Consider the following 17,534-nt stretch of genomic DNA (forward strand, 5'->3'; position numbering starts at 1 on the left):
ACGTCAGCAGGAAACCACCCGAAGCGGGCGAGTGACTTAACTTAGGCTGGTTGCAGTGGCGGAGCTTAGTGGAGAGCAACCTGGGCCATTGCCCCCCAGCCCATGAGAAAACTAGCATATATCCCCTAGTATTCAGCCCATATGCCCAGTTAAAATCAGCCTAAACTCATATTTCTTGCCCCTCCAGCCCATTTGCCCCTCCATAAAATCAGCCCAAGCTCCGCCACTGGCTGGTTGTAATGGGAAGTATCATATACTAGTATCATGCATATGGTACTAGTCTATGATACTACATCCCTAATGCATAGTATCATATGTTGATATCATAGAGGACTACATTTATTGCTATGCATGACACAAAGTAGCACATCATTTAATATGATACGGTATCATGATATGATACTCAAGCCTCTCTTTCTTCATTTAATTTTATGCCACCTCATCAAAATTGCTTAGTTGGCATGCATGATACTACCTATGATACTCCCATTACGGGCAGCCTTATCCAATTTTGAAAGTTGAGGAATCAACGTTTGCTGGTTTTGAAATTGAAGAACCATTTCTATACTTTTAAAAAAGTCGAAGGATGAAAAATATACTTATCCCTAAATAAAATAAATTAAGATGTCTTTTTTTGGACGCTGATATCTACCACACGTGTGGCATAATAGGCATTCGCCCACACACCGTGTGTGGCATGAGCAGGGGGCAGCCCATACGGGCTGTGTGTGGGCGAACAGTAGAATTGCCCACACGTGTGGATGCAGCTACTTCGTGCCACACGCCCAACAAATACCACTCATCCCTATCCTGCGTGTGTGGCACGAAGCAAATATGCCCACACATCCTGACGCAGCTACAATAGGTATCCGCGGGATGACGATTTACTTGCCATCCGGGATGGCAGATGTAGTTATCCGGGATGGCAAATATGGCTGCAAAAGCATGGCAACTCTCTCTGTTTTGGTTAACTATAGTTGCCATGTCTAATTTATGATAGTTGTCGCGTGTAATCAAATCATAGTTGTCATGTGTGATTAACTAGCCACATATGGTCAAACAATAGTTGCCATGTGTGTTTACCAAGTTGCCACGTGTGGTTAATCACAGTTGCCATGTATGTTTACCTAATTGCCACGTACGCGCAACTGCAGTTGCCATCTAGCAAACGAATCATAGTTGCCACGTGTGTTTACTTAGTTGCCATGTACGCGCAACTGCAATTGCCATCCAACAACGTACGACTATCGTGTGGGCCAAAAACAGTTCGCCCACACGCGCGTGGACTAGGTGGTGGCTGTGTGGACAGAAATTAGTTCGCCCACACAGCGCAGCTGGCAACCGCGTGCTGTGAGGCGTGTGGGCGACCTCTCCAACGCCCACACACCGGCCTTGTCTTACGTGGCACGCGAGAACTGCCTCAATATGTCAAGATTCGTGCAAACTTAACTGAACTGTAATCCAAACGTGTGAGCGAGTTGCAATGTTGCCACACGTGTGGACATTAGTGTTTTTGTTTTTTTCTTTCATGTGAGCGACTTGGATTGTACGGTGTTTAAAAAAAGAAAAGGTATGATCGCTAGTTGCATGTACGCATTATTTTTTTAGGGGAAAAATGTTGCTTATTTATTCATTGTTCCTCTCTTCTGTAACCTCGGAGCGAACGCACTCCGGGGGCACATGAAGCCAGGTTTTACATAACGAATTACAGCAACCTTCCCTAGCTAGGATGTGTGCTACTTTATTCGCACTCCTACGAGCCCATATAATACGGTGTTCTTGAATCCCTCGAAGTAATACTTTGATTTCCTGAACATCCACCAGCTTCCTGACCGCCTCCTTGGAGTCCGTCTCAAGGACGAGCTTCTGCACATTGAGCTCCTGAGCAAGCACAATAGCTCGGCGGCATGCCTACAGCTCCACCACTTCGGGGTCGGCGACAGCCGGAAAAAAATGGCACGCTCCTGCAAGGAACTCACCATGGCAGTCCCTTAGGACTACACCGCCAGCTCCCGCCGTATTACCCTTTCTCATTGCTCCGTCCGCATTTGCTTTAACCCATCCAATCTCCGGTTTCTTCCAAGTTGGCATCGCTCGCTGGCTCGGTTGTCGCACATCCTTTGCATGGACTGATCTCCATTCCTCCACCAGATTTAGTACCCTTCTGACAATTGTGATCGGTTCCTCAATTTTCTTCATCTCTCTTGCATTATTCCTAGCCAACCAGAGCTCATACCATGCCATCATTACCAGGTTCCTTTCCTCCGCCGGTGCACTCAAGAGCCACTCCAGGATCCATGCACGTATGCCTCTACCCTCTACAACCTCATGTGCCCGTCCTGGTGGTTGAACGCCAGTTTCCACTCGTAGCATTTCCCAGAAGAGGGTCGTATGAGGGCATCGCCAGAAGCGATGGTCTAGGGATTCCTCGCGTCCACAAGCAATGCAAAACACCCCCTGTTTAATCCGTCGTCGCTGTAGTTCCATCCCGACAGCCAATCCATTCGAGACCATTCTCCAAGTATGAATTTTCACTTTGTTTGGGACATCGGCATCCCATAGCTGCAGGAAAATCCTGTGATTTGCTGCCCGGTTAGAGCTTGACGCCATTCCCCTCTTCGCTCTCTGGATTGAGACACCGAGATGGTACACCGACCTGACCGTGAAGATGCCCGATTTAGTGAAATTCCAAGCCCTGTAATCTTCTGTACCCATCCCTCCAATGACAATTTGCTTGATATCTGCCGCGTCTGTGTTCGAGAAGATCCTGTCAATCTTGCTTTCATCCCAACCCGAGCCCTGCCCGTTTAACAGGTGCGCTACCTTAGTCGCTTGGGGATCAAACTCAGCACCCAGTGGTGCTAAGCTGCCGCTGCGGGGAATCCAATTGTTATGATACACATTAATTTTAGTGCCATCTCCCACTCTCCAGACTAGTCCATGCATTAACAAACCCCTGCCATGAATCAAACTTCGCCATGTATATGAGGCTTCTTTCGGACATGTGGCTGACATGATATCCATGTCTTGAAAATACCGTGCCTTCAGCACCCTTGCACAAAGAGATCCGGGCATAGTGAGGATTCGCCATACTTGCTTTGCTAGGAGCGCTTGGTTGAATACATTTTGTCCCATGCAACCCAATGGACTTTTTGCTCACCGTTGGCCGCTCCCCACCAGAATTTTGAAGAGATAGTTTTCAGTTTCCGGCACATCTTCTTGGAGAGTTGGAAAATACTCATACAGTAAGTCGGCGTTGACTGCAGCCCCGACTTAACAAGCACTTCCCTTGCTGCCTTCGACAAGCCCTGCCCTTTCCACCCAGATACTTTCCCCCTCGCTGCCTCGCTGACATGTTTGAAGCATCCATCCTTGGACCGCCCAACCGTGGTGGGGAGGCCTAAGTATTTCTCATTGAGAGCCTCCGACTTAACTCCCAACACATTTTTAAGATTGAGCTTATCCTCCTCACTGCATCCTTTGCCAAAAAATATAGACGATTTTTGGAAATTAACCTTCTGCCCCGATGCATTCTCATAAACCTGCAGAATGTTGCTCAAGCAAGTTAAGTTATCCACTGAAGCTTCCAGGAAGATAATGCTATCATCAGCAAATAATAGGTGTGTAATAGTGAGGCCAGTGCGCCCAAAAGACACTCCCTTTAGATCCTTCTCCTGTTGAGCTTTCTTGAGTAAGGATGAGAAACCTTCCACGCAAAACAGGAATAAGTACGGAGATAGCGGGTCCCCCTGCCGTAAACCCCGAGATGGTAGAAAACCTTGTGACAGGTCTCCATTGAGTTTGACCGCAAACCTTGCCGATGTTACACATCTCATCACCATGGCTGTCCAGGCTTGAGAAAACCCAAATTTGAGCATCATCTTTTCAAGGAAAGACCACTCAACTCGATCGTAAGCTTTCATCATATCTAATTTTACTGCGCACAGCGGTTTCTTCCTCTTCCTTCTTCTTATTGCATGCACGCATTCGTAAGCCACGAGAACATTGTCCGTAATCAGCCTCCCTGGCACAAACGCGCTTTGCTCCTCAGAGATCATGATTGGTAAACTCTTCTTCAATCTGTTAGCGAGTACCTTTGCTGCAATTTTGTACAATACGTTGCACAGACTAATCGGTCTGAATTGAGAGAGAGAGTCCGGTGATTTTGTCTTTGGGATCAAGACTAGGATAGTATCATTGAAGCCATCTGGAATCTCTCCTCCACTCAAAAAATCCTTCACTGCTTTACAAACCTCCTCCTTTACCAAAGACCAGTGTCGTTGATAGAAGAGTGCCCGTAGTCCATCCGGCCCTGGAGCTTTAGTTGGCCCCATCTAGAAGAGTGCTCTCTCAATCTCCTCATCCGATATGGGAGCCCCAAGCTCGATGTTCATATTATCAGAAACACTCACAGGAATATTGTCCAGAATATTGTCCATGTTAGCAACACCCTGAGAGGAAAACAGCTCCGAGTAGAAATCCCTTGCCAGCGCCCGCATACCTTCATCATCAGAACATCTGGCTCCATTAAGGCGAAGTAGATATTTGACCGTGTTTTTCCTTCTCCGATGAGAGGCACGGTTCTAAAAGTATTTGGTATTTTGGTCGCCCGCTACCAGCCAGTCTACCCTAGACCGTTGCCTTTGCATTATCTCTTCACGTAGATATAGTTCATGCAATAGCTTGCTAACCTCACGTAGTTGTTGCATGCGGCCTGGGGTGAGCTCCTGTTCTTTAATTCTTTGCATGTCAGCTTTCAGATGTTTTATTTGCATGCGTACTGAGCCAAACACTTCCTTACCCCACTTGTGCATGCTGCCTGACACCCGTCCCAATTTCTGCATCATATCTCCCATGTCGCTAGCCTTATGGCCATCCGCCTCCCACAGCTCTTTCACCATAGCCTCATAATCTTCATGCCTTGTCCACATCTCCTCGTACCTAAAACGCCGTTGTATATTTGGCCTGCACTCTGCTTCTTCTCGTACACTGATAATCAAAGCCAAATGGTCCGACTCCTCTATCATGACGTGTTGCACCGTCGACCCAGAAAACATTTGCATGAAGTCGTTTGTGCATGTGGCTCTATCTAGTCTTACTTGTATATTATTCGGCGGATCACGTCTATTATCCCATGTGAATGGGTATCATGAGTATCCCATGTCCGCCAGTGCGCACATGTCCAGGCAATCTTTGAAGTCTTCCATTTGTTTCAAGTTTCTTGGGTTTCCTCCTAGCTGTTCTGCCTGATGTGTTTCAAGTTTCTTGGGTTTCCTCCTAGCTGTTCTGCATTATTCAAATGAGTACGTATGCCAAATTATTGAGCAAGCGAGCATGTACACCAAACCGAATTGATTTCGTTTCGTGTGTTTGCCAGTCAAAGTCAAACTCGCCTTTAAGTTATTGTTTCTTCCTTCTCTACGTGCATATGCTGGCTCGGTCCGATTTGGGTCCTCGATCGTGTCCGATCTGGTAGCTCATCCCGTTGTACACACGAATTCGGCTTGGTGATTACCATACATATTTCTTTCTCTTTTTTCTACGAGAAAATTACCATACATACATATTTCATGGGGACTGGTTTGCGGCCGGAGACTTGCAAGGATTCCTTGCTAGCTAGTACGTAGCTACTTATAGACAGTGCCTCTACCTCAAACGCACACGAACCGAACCATGGCGCCAGGGAAACGCCGACGGAACAACGTATGTGTGCCGACGCAGGAGCCGGCGATTGCCTCGGCGTTCACGCTCCCAGCCGATCTCCTCCTCGAGATCATGGCACGCACCGACGTTTTCACCATTGTCCGCTGCGCTGCCCTCTGCAAGTACCTCCGCCGTGACATCCTAAGACTGTCCTTTATCCATCGTGTTGCCCTGGAGGCGGCTCCTTGCATCCTCGCCTACCTCTCCACCTATAATGAACGTCGCCTGACTGTGGTCCACCCAGTCACACCTGCCACCATGTCCTTCTGCCATGATCGCCTCTCACCCTTCATGTCATGTTGCACGGCCAGCCTCCTTGACAAATACCGTCCAGTTACTCTCCGTGGCGGCCTCATCGTCCTCTGCAACAAACATGTCAATAAGCGAGCCAAGTACAAGCACCGCTTGGACCTATGTGTGCACAACCCCATGACAGGCCATACTTCCTTCCTCCCAAAATCGCCTTATGTCCCCATTAGCATTACCTCCGCCCATAAGTATGTCCTTCTCACCGCCGCGGATGGCATTGGCTGCTCCTTCATGTTGCTTTTCTTTGATCTCAACCTTTTAAGAAGCATCAAATCTCAACCTCTGGTACCTGGGGGACCCTCACTACTTACGACAGCCACCCCGACTCTCTATGGTGGTCAATTCGTGACTACAACCGCCCCGCAATCCTCCACGGTGGCCTTCTCCACTGGCTAGCAGACCACGGCAAACAAATCCTCTCCTACGACGTCAGGACGAGGATGTCGGGACTGGTGAAGCTCCCACCTACCAACTGCAACGAAAACCAACTCCACTTGGCGACGTCGTCACACGGGAACGTATTGAAACTGATCACTCTAGATGGGTTCAAGATATCCATGTGGCTACACCATCCCCCCGTCCTAGCAGGTGGAGGTGGTGTTGGTGGTTGGGTGCTAGAAAGTGTGATTGACGTAGAGGAGAAGCGGCGGCCATTGTACCCAGACCTTCCTGTTGAAGGTGGGCCTGATGTACTTGTTGAGCTTAACGGAGCCGGAAAGAGGAACGGAGACGTGGTTGTATTGCGGGTACGCAATCGGGCGTGTGTACTTCTTGATTTGGAGACAAAGGATATGCATATATAGGCAAAAGTGGGGCTCCTGCTCACCGTTGTTGGAGATTGACCTGCCATCTCACTTGCAAACCATGAAAATTTTCTCCTAGCTAGCAAGCTAGCCAAGTAAGTATGGCAGGCTACAACTGTATTTACCACCTAGATCGCGTTCGCGCTTGATTAGTCCATATCTGACTTTATTTTATATGGTTTATTTACAAATCACGGCTTGGGGAAGTGACTCGAGGGGGTCGGGCTTTGCGGTGTGATGGATGCAGTTGACAGGCCGGCTCGACTGGTCTATCTAAGGACTACCAGTGGATTTGAACACGAAATAGCAAAATCCGACGACTATCACGAGTGGTTTGAGTCGTCGGTCCTGACATTTCGGGGGCCCGGGGCGAAATAAAAACTGGGGGCCTTAACATAAGCATTGAAAATAGTGGGCTATGGAGAAAGTAGACAACGATGTGTGTTGCAATGTCTTGTTCAATGTCATGCTTGAACTACAACCACCGCAGGAGTATATTATTGTACGAAAAATCTTAAAACAATTTGCATCCAAAATGCATAGTTGGGTTCACAGTTTGACTTCTTAAAATGACTATATGGTAAGACTATTACTACAAGGAGTATCTGAGAAATTCGATAGATGAGGAAACTTCATACGAGTGATGTAGAAAATGGCGAAGTATCCAATGAAAATGGCTTTTCAGTGAAAATCTGAAAATTTCTATGTGAGCCATCAGATCTATAATGGACACCATAGATTAAAGGTGGGATTCCGAAGCGTCCACTTAAATGCAATTAGCAGATAACCCCTTAACTTATCCATCATCAAGCAGTAAAAATTCTTTGTGAGTATCCCTTCGATCGGTTCACGTTCCAATCTATTACGTCACAATGGAGAATCGTGTTCCGGCGGCCATTAGTCCTTGCCCTCCGCCGGCAGCAACAGGCCCTCCGTCGGCATCTCGTCCGGTGGCGACTCGAGCCATGTCATTCCCTCCGCCGGCAACAACGGGCCCTTCCTCGGTGGCGACTCGAGCCATGCCCTTCTCTTCATCGGCCGTGACTGGCCTCTGTCGTCTGCTGCTCACCCTCGTCCAGTTACGTCTCAACCTTCAGATTATTCAACGTCAGCGCTCATTCTCGTCCGTGCGAACCTTATGTCCCCTGGCCATGTAGTGTAGAGGTTAACCTAACACTAGCTCCAGAGTTTACGACCACCACATTAATCAATTGACATGGCTTGTTGCTTATTCGGAACTACAAGTTCGTGTGTTACATGATTTGTGAATGGGCATTGTGCCAATATTTTATTAAGCTGAAGCTCTGCAAAACTTTACAAAGATGTTAATTTATGGGTTTTGTGCCAACATTTTATGAAGCTGAAACTGTGCATGGAATTCGAAGTTGTGTATTCAGATTTTTCAATTTTTTCATCACCACCGAACAGTAATCCTCAAAAACTACAGGGGAGTTGCACAGCACTAACAGATTAGCAAATATCAGTGCACAAGCTTCAGCATTTGCATGTACAATTCTTCAGAGAACAGAGGCTGCGCTGAACATTTCGTGAGAGAAATTGGATCAGTGAGGTACAATTCTTCAGAGAACAGAGGCTGCACTAATATTTCGTCAGAGAAATTGGATCACTGAGGTATAATTCTTCAGAGAACTAAATAGCATGGGGGCAGCCCGCGTCCGCCGTGTTGCCGCTCGAGGTCGACGCATGCGGATGCCACTGTGATGGACGCGGCTACCTGCAGGTCACACCCACCGTCACCCGGCGCATCAGCTTGGTGGCCCTGGTAGCACGGCGCTGCTCTACTTCATCCCCATGGCCGGTGCGGCCGGCATACGCGTCACCTACGCAGTTCCCCTCCCTTGTCACACGGTCTGCGTCGTCGGTGAAGCTGCCTGTTCGGACGCCGCGGATATCCTCGTCTTCCCTGCGGCGGCGTTCTCGCCTCGGCTCCTCGGGAGTCCTACCGACGATGAGACGGAGCTCTGACGTTGTGCGTCCCCGTGTCTCCGTCAGTTATGGTCGCCGTGCCTTGGGTGTCGCCGTTGCGAGAAGTCTCGGAACCGCCGTGGCGTTCCCGGCGGCAGCATCCCGTGGACGTGGGAGAGTTAGGTCGGAGTTGGGTAAGGCAATCCTCAACGATTTTGGCTAATCATTACGAGAACAGGGGGTTAGTTGTTAATCGCGTTTAAGTGGATGCTCAGGGATCCCACCTTTGATCCATGACGTCCATTATAGATCTGATGGCTCACGTACGAATTTTCAGATTTTCGTTGAAAAGATATTTTCACTGGATACTTCGCCGTAGAAAATATTCCTTCGTATCTTCAGAAATTAAATACCTTCATATCTTTAAAAATTAAATCTATAGTGCTGCGAGATAGTGCAAATTAAGTTACTCCCACCTAGCGGGTGACTAAATTAAGAGTTAATTACCCAATTGTGCCGTCATTGCTCAGTTCATATATAAATCAACCGCCAGCATCCAGAACCTTGTTCTTCGCTTGATCCTTTGAGATCTATACCACCACATGAATATCAATATTAAAATATACTGGACAGGCATCAAACCTGCGACCTGACGCTTGGGGAAAATTTCGCTCATCACTCCACCAAACATAATTCCATGCCAACGTCAGCCCCTCATACTTAATGTGTTTGAACCGAAAACTCCTGTATACATAAATGGATTGCAGCCTGTGGCCCATTTACCACATGTTATTTTTTAATGTAAAAAGTATGTCAATAATAATATTAATAATAAAATCTAGATTTGATATTCATGTGTAATTAATAATTACTCCATGCTACACAAATATCCGTGTGTATGCAATAAATATAGAGAGGTATGTAATAAACTATCTTACTTAAAAATGTTCCTGTAATTTTTAGAAATATTAACTTATTATTTAAAATACTATTTAAATATAATTCATGAGAGGTATATAATACATTTAAATTAGTTTTTATAAATAATTATTATTTTCTAAAAAATAGTACTCCCCCTGTCCCATAATGTAAGACGCTTTTTGACACTACACTAGTTTAAAAAATATCTTACATTACGGGGCGGAGGGAGTATTTTGTAAACAATAATTTGATATTTCTAAATATTACAGGAATATTGTTTAGTAATTTATTTTATTGTATGCGGTACACCTCTATTTTTATTTGTTTTGATATAGCTTACCACTCATGCCAAGTGGTTACACCTCTATATATTTACTTTGTGTGCACACAGATTTTTTGGGGCATTCGGTAATTTTTCATAGCACATGAATATTTGAATCTTACTTTTATTATTATGATTATTATTTAGGTTTTTTTACATATTTTTAAAATAACGTGTGCAATATGGGCCACTGGCTGCATATCATTTCAGGACACAGGAGCTTCCGTCTCAATATATCAAGCTTGAGGGGCCAATATTACTATTAAAACTTGTTTGGTTGGATGGCTAGCGCGAGCAGTAACCAAGTGTCAGGCTGCTGTTTCGATCCCTGTCAAGCTCATTTTCCATTTTATTTTTGCTAAGGTACTGACAGGCGGGCCCATTAGTCATAGAGACATATAGTATTTAAGTAATTATATTTCGTAGTTATAAGTGGGCCTCGCGCCATGTCTGTGCCACATCAGCATATACGGTGCCACCTCGACGCACTTTATGTCTAAGAGTGTGATTAACACCGTATATGCGCGTCTGTGTCAAGTTTTAGAACCAGTTCGGCGTATTTTTCAAGTTCATGCACTAAACTGAACATCAGTAGCAACTTGAAGCACCACAATTGTATTTACCTCTTGTTTATACTACACACTCTCCCAGATCTAGTCAGCTACTCGTACTCATTAATTTAACCAGCGAGAGGATTGAGCACATGGCCAAGGAACAGCACCGCGCCGGTTTTCTCCTCGGCAATGGCGAATAGAAACGGCCGATCCGCCACGAAGTCCACCGGCGAGGCTGCCGTCGTCTGGGAGAAGGAGAAGCATGTAGAATGCGGCGGCGGCGTGGTCGGCGTCGTTGTGGTAGGGCAGCTTGAGGGCCCTAAAGCCCGGGTAGACGGCGATCTGCTGCTTGAACTCGAACCGGCCCGTCGTCATGAACGGCACGCGCACGGTGGTGCCGTCGGGGACATGGAACGGCCCGGTGAAGGTCCCCGACTTGTCGAATGGCTGGAACCACGCCCCCTTGAAGTAGAGCGCGTTGGTGAGGACGACGACCGTGGCGAGCTGACCGATCCCGGAGGGAGCACGTCGCGGATCGGCGGATGCGCTTGTTGGTCGCGCCCTCGACGAAGGCGTTCACTCGCCGCCTCGCCTGCTCGGCGCCCTGGGCGAAATCCACGGCTTCCGCGGTGGCGGCGTAGCCTGACGCGGCAATGGCCACGAACTCCGGCTCCAGCGCCTGCCTCCGGTCGACCCACACGCCGCAGGCGAAGGACGTCTGCGCCAGGCCGTTGAGCCTGCGCGCCTGTTGGCCGGAATAAGCCGCGGCTCCAGTGTCGGACGCGCTGGGCGTGTTAGGCACGGCGGGACCGCGGTGTAGGCGTGTGTGGTTGGGCTCGTCGGGCGCGATGGATTCGCACGGGATGTGCGGGATGTACTGGTGCAGTCGGACTCATCGGACACGGTGGATTCGCGCGGGACGTGCGGGACGCAGTAACGTGGCGTGTGTGCATTTGTGTGTAGTGTGTGTGCTCGTGGCTTGTAGTCGGATGACGACGGAGTAGTATGCAGCAGGCGCAGCGAAGCAACCTGACATCGAGGTCGTGCGGACGAGAACTCCAAGCTCACGATCGGATGACCGGATCACCAGGGAAAGTCCACGGGTGCTACGTCTTGGCTAGCTACAAAGCCGGCTGTATGTTGAGGTTGTTAGTGCATGTAGGTGAGCTGCGTACGTGCGTATAGGGAGACCGAGTCGGAATTAGTTGGCATGGTGGCGTAGGTAGCGCAAGGATGGAGTACGTGCTAGGTGTGTGTTCCCTGGCGCTCCAATAGGTGTGTGTTCCCTGGCCTATAAAAACATTGTACTCCTCAGTTGTAAATCGGAGTCGTGTGTAGCTATATAGCCACTGTAAGAAAGAAAAGGATTGGGGTATTCGTGCGTCCGTAGCGGCGTTCGTGCGCCGGCCGAAAAATCTTGTGTCCACTGTTTTTCTTTTTTCACCTCCGTTCGAGTGAGAGGAGAGGTAGCTAGAGAGCTTCGGTTCCAACAGCGCCAGCTCCGTGGCCGGCGCGCCACGCAGCTCGTCGAGCGACGCCGACCCGAGGAACCTCAGAAGCAGTGGCGGAGCTAGACGTAGATTACGCCTGGGGCTGTGCTATGTTGAGTGATAAACTTTTATGATTTTCTATGCTTTGCATAAAAAAATTACAAAGAAAGTTGTTTCTAGGCCTGGGGCTATAGCCCTAGCTGCCCCAGGCCTGTCTCCGCCGACCAGGAGCTCGCCACGCGTCTCGCCTCACGTGCCGGCGGCCACCAGCACGAGCGCCGCATGGATGGACAGCTGCGAGACGATGAAGTTGGCTGCCCTGCCGGCCGCCGCTACGCCAACCTCCCTGGCGAGAGGCAGGCACGACGCCTTCCCGCCCGCGTCCACGCTGCCTGGCGCTGCGCCCACAGGCACATAGCCATAGTCACCACCTGGAGCGAAGGGCCTCTCCATGCCACTGATTCATTCGAAAACTGTTCATGAAAATTTCACTATTATTTATTTATTGCATATTATTAAAAATGCAATTTCTTTGTAAATTGTGTGCAAATTTTGTCAATATTTGGTTTACTCTTTTTTTCTTGAAGTGTAATACCAATGCCACTAATTCATTCACCTTTGAAAAAAAGCAAAAAAAATTCTATTTTTCATTTCCCTTTTCTTCTTCAAGAGTTATATCATGCCACTAATTCATTATTCCATAGGAAACTTCATTCTTCAAGAGCAATGTTTTTTTTTTCATTTTATCAACACGAAAAAGAGTGCAGCCATCCTGATCCGCTGCTCTCAGGAGGAGATGAGCTTGGTATGTGGAACACTTGGCTGCTCCGGCATGACTTTCTCATGCAAGTGTCCCGGTCTACCATTATCCATAGGAAGCAAATGACGGCTCCGTTTAAGGGCGTTGTAGGTCACCTTGTCGTGTGCTTGCCTCATTGGAAAGCGGCAACGCTACCGCAGAGCAGTAGGCAGTTGTTGGTACAATCAGTCCTCTATGCGATCCCGATTCACTCGATGCTTGCCATAGACCTCCCGCTGAAGACAATTGCAACATTGGTTAAGACCTGCCGCGAGTTTCTTTAGTGCGGAAAGGCTGAGGCTGGAAGGGGCAAGTGTGTTGTGCCCTGGGAAATAGTTTGTAGGCCAAAGTGGATCGGTGGCCTCAGTGTGCTCGATATGCGCTGGATGAATGTGGCTCTACAGGCCAAATGGCTATGGTTGCAATGGGCGGATTGGAGTAGGCCTTGGTTTGAGTTCATCTTCTCGGTTCCGAAAGAAGAAAAGAAAATATTCCAATCGGCAGCTCGAGCTGAGGTGGACGATGGATGTGACACGCTGTTTTGGGAGGACCGGTGGCTCAATGGCTTTCGAATTCATGAGCTAGCACCGCAAGCGTATGAACTAGTTTCCAATCACACGAAGAGCTCATGTACTATCTTCGAAGCCCTAACCGAGGGCAGCTGGGCACGGGGTGTTGGGCCATCAATGGACGTGGAAATTATGGGGTAGTATATGACCATTTGGCCTTTGGTTGCGGCGGTTCATCTCATTGATCAGAAGAGACACCGTATTATTTGGTCTTGGGAGAAAGAGGGCCACTACTCTGCCAAATCGTCCTATGCAACAAAATTTGCGGCTATGGAGTATCGCCCACCGCTTCGTTCACATGGAAATCGCGAGCTCCACTTAGATGTCTTTTCTTGACATGGCTTGCAATCAAGAACCGATGTTGGACTCCAGATAGATTGGCGTGCAGAGGCCTCCCGCATCAAGTCTCATGTTTGTTCTGTGACCAACACGGAGAGACAATCGACCATTTCCTCACTGATTACGTCTTTGCTCGGAAAGTGTGGACCAAGGTCATTTCGGCCTTAGGCGTGGTACAAGGTGCGTCACAAGTGAGAGAGTCATTGTTGGAGTGGCGCACTAGGAAGGGGCATCGGGGCCGCCAGGAGAAGATGGTGCGCGTCATTTGTCTCCTTAGCACATGGAAGATGTAGAAGCATCAGAACGCCATAGTATTTGATGGAGTGACACCGTGACAACAACAGATACTGCGCCGTAGAGCGACTACATGTAGGATTTGGCAACAAGCATGTGTGTTGCGAGAAGAGTTAGACGTCTTCTTTGTAGCGGCGTAGAGTAGGCACATAGCGAGTAGTCCCCAGAGTTTTGTAACGTGTGGAGTAAGGTGTGATTTGCACTGCAATCATGGCATGTAAATTACTTGTGACGGGGTTTCTTACCTCCTTTTTTTTATAATACCAGTATATATGATACGCACACTCATGCATATTTGAGGGGAAAAAAGCACAAACTTGTAGGAACGGGATGGAATGGAACCTTGTACATTCGCCAAAGGGCCCTTCAAAATGTCCAAATTCCGGTCATAAGCGCCTCCCGTCTTGTTTGTTCCTCCAAAATCCCTCCCTCGCGCAGTCCACAGCCGAGACCAGCAGACTAGGGTTTCTCTCTCACCGCCGGCGCCGGGATGGGCGGCAACGCGGCGGCCCACCGCCTGGAATCTGCCATCCTCGAGCGCAGCTGCCAGCCCCCTACTCATCCGCGGCGGCATGGCCCACAGGCCACGGCCTCTCTGCCGATCCCCGACGAGCTCCTGGCTCAAATCTTCCTCCGCCTGCCCACCCCAACCGACCTCCTCCGCGCCTCCGCCGCCTGCGTCTCCTTCCGCCGCGTCGTGGCCGACCGCTCCTTCCTCCGCCAGTACCGCAAGCTCCACGCCCCGCCCCTGCTCGGCTTCCTCAGTACAAACACCGGTTTCCACCCCGCTGAGCCGCCTCACCCCTCCGCGTCAGTAGCCGGCGCCGTTGCCCTCGCCGCCGACTTCACCTTCTCCTTCGTCCCTTCCCCAGCCCCCACTACCTGCTGGTTCATCCAGGACATCCGCGACGGCCGCGTCCTCCTCGGCCCCCGAGGATATTTTTGTGGAGCCATGGCGGTGTGCGACCCCCTGCACCGGCGATACCTTCTGCTTCCACCAATCCCTCACCACCTAGCTGCTACGGTGGAGGAACCATTCTTGAGAGAGGCTTTCCTGATTTCCGGTGATGAAGACGAGGCAGCAGCAGATACGGAAGAGACATCATTCAGAGTCATGTGTATGGTGCAGTGTGAAGCTAAGCTCATCGCCTTTGTCTTCTCTTCCAGCACCAGACAATGGCGAGCCATTGCATCCCACAGCTGCAGTGCTTTGTCGGCAGAGAAGATTCTCTTCTACTGGCGCCAATACGCATATGGCTGCTTTTACTGGCTGTCGCACGCCCAGAGTACAATGTTCGAGTACAGAATGAAAATATTGGTGCTCGACACCCGGAGGATGGAGTTCTCCATTGCTGACCCCCCATCCGAATTCGAATGCGCATCGGGTCTTGATATAATTATGGTGGAGGCAGGAGAAGGCAGGCCTGGGATGCTTGTCCGTGGACATGACACATCTGACCGCGTGTATACTATTTGGAGAAACAATGGTGGGGGTTCCAGCCATTGGCAGAAGGAGAAGATAATCTCACCCTCACCAGGCTCAGACGTTCAATAGGGAAGTACTTGGTCCTGAATCACTGGGGGAACTCATCGCTTGGGCCAGGCTTATGCACGTTGGACATCAGAACATTACAATTTGAGAGAGTTTGTGCTTACACAGTGGATGACCATGGATATAGCAACTATCCACCATCGTTGTCGTCACCGACAGTACCAAGTGGTAAACCTTCTGTTCCCTTGTCTTCCACAGTTATCTTACATCTTGATGTTTGATAGTTAGTTATTGTGATCACTAATTCTTGTGTACATGTTTGGTAGTTGTTACTTCTGTGCTTTTGCAAAGCTGATCAAGCTATGGAACATGATTGTAATTTATTTTTCAGCCTGTCCTAAGTGCTACTTTAAGGTAATCAGACAAGAGAAAGGATCTTAAACACTACATGCACCTTTTTTGAGACATTGTGAACTCGAACAAAACACTAAGATCACAACAATTATTTTGCAGAAGCAATTTTTTTTGTCAAGCTAATGGAGAAGGAATACAACTATACAAGTTTGAAATTATGTTCATCCTTGGAAACATTGATTCCAGTTAGCAGGACTTACCTTGTCTGCTTTTCTTTTGATGGATATAATGAGGCAGCGAAGTCCTTTTTGGTCATCTTTATTAACCTACATATTTATTGTGCGACGTTGATTTTAGATATATATATATATAAGAAGGCATAGATTGTATGGTTGCTAATAAAAACCTGAACAACTGTACCACTAACGCGTCTCCTATGTATGATTGAAGGGGTGAGCTTGATTAATTTCTCAGGGGACTACTATTCCCCCCAAAATTGCACAATGGTTGTTGCCATTCAAATTGCAAAAATATCTTGTGCTTAGAAATTGTTGGATTTGTAATAAGCTTCTCAATAAATTAGAGGCAAGGCAACCATGTTTTTAAAGGTAGTTTGCGCTTCTCACCTGTCCTTATACCAGTTCTGCAAGGCTTGTGATAAATGCAAGTGACCAGTCTTTCTAGAATAGCAGAGGACACATGTAGTTTGTTGGTTGTCTCTACTGATGTCCCTGAGTATGTTTCTCTTAATTTGATTTAGAAAATTGGTATACTACTAGGTAATTTATAAAGTCCCACAACGTGAGTGATGCTACAGTTTCTCTTGTGATCTGTAAAAGTTCTTCCATGATTCATTTCTAAACGTTTACATGCCTTATTGGAATTGGATGTTTACATTCCTTTGTGTGGCTATGTATTTGCTCTTGCACTGCAAATTCCAGTGGCAAAAATATAAAGCGAGTGCTTGAGGGGGAGCAAACGTTTGGAACCGGGCGGTAGATGCCCCCCGTAATCTGCACCACACGTCTGGGTCTCGTGATTGGCGCGGCATTGTTTAACGAAAATCCTAGACTTACGGACAACAAGTCACGGCGGAAGCTTACGGGATTATGTGTCCCCCTCCTAATCTCCCACCACCTCCTGATTTTAAGTGTGGGGCCATCTGCTTTCCAATCAACGGTTCCCATGTCAGCCTGTAGGTTCTTCTCCGTGAGTTTGAGTCCGTAACTGTAGCAAAGCTCATTGTTTAATGGGAGCAATACGGCCGTTGTTTAATGTCGCACTGTGTCTCAATACCCGTAGGGAGAGGTGTCACACCTTTTGTACATGTCAGTTTGTTATAGAGAAATAAATAGTTTTACGTTTGTTGTAGAGAAACTATTTATTTCCACTGAAAAATAAATTGGTTTGTTGTCTAGATAGTGTACATTTTGCTGTCAGAGGACAGAACTATGTACATGATAGCGGAAATTCACTTTGACTCATAGGTGTATATGCACCAATTGTCTAAATAGTAAATACACATTTTAAAAAGTTACAAAAAATTGAGAAAAAACCCCGCGTGTAAATCCGGACATTATATGTGCGTGCACCAAGTTTCGATGAAGGACATCTTTTGTGGCTTGTGTAAAAAAGACAATTTTTTATGCTTCATTACAG

General features: G+C 47.9%; 1 pseudogene; it reads right to left on the reverse strand.

The window, feature by feature from the left end:
- Positions 1-10,634: 10,634 nt before the first annotated feature.
- LOC123049798 (putative serpin-Z12) lies at positions 10,635-12,481 on the reverse strand (annotated as a pseudogene).
- Positions 12,482-17,534: the final 5,053 nt, after the last annotated feature.

This window comes from Triticum aestivum, chromosome 1A (genome assembly GCF_018294505.1).
Source record: "Triticum aestivum cultivar Chinese Spring chromosome 1A, IWGSC CS RefSeq v2.1, whole genome shotgun sequence".
NCBI classification, from domain to species: domain Eukaryota; kingdom Viridiplantae; phylum Streptophyta; class Magnoliopsida; order Poales; family Poaceae; genus Triticum; species Triticum aestivum.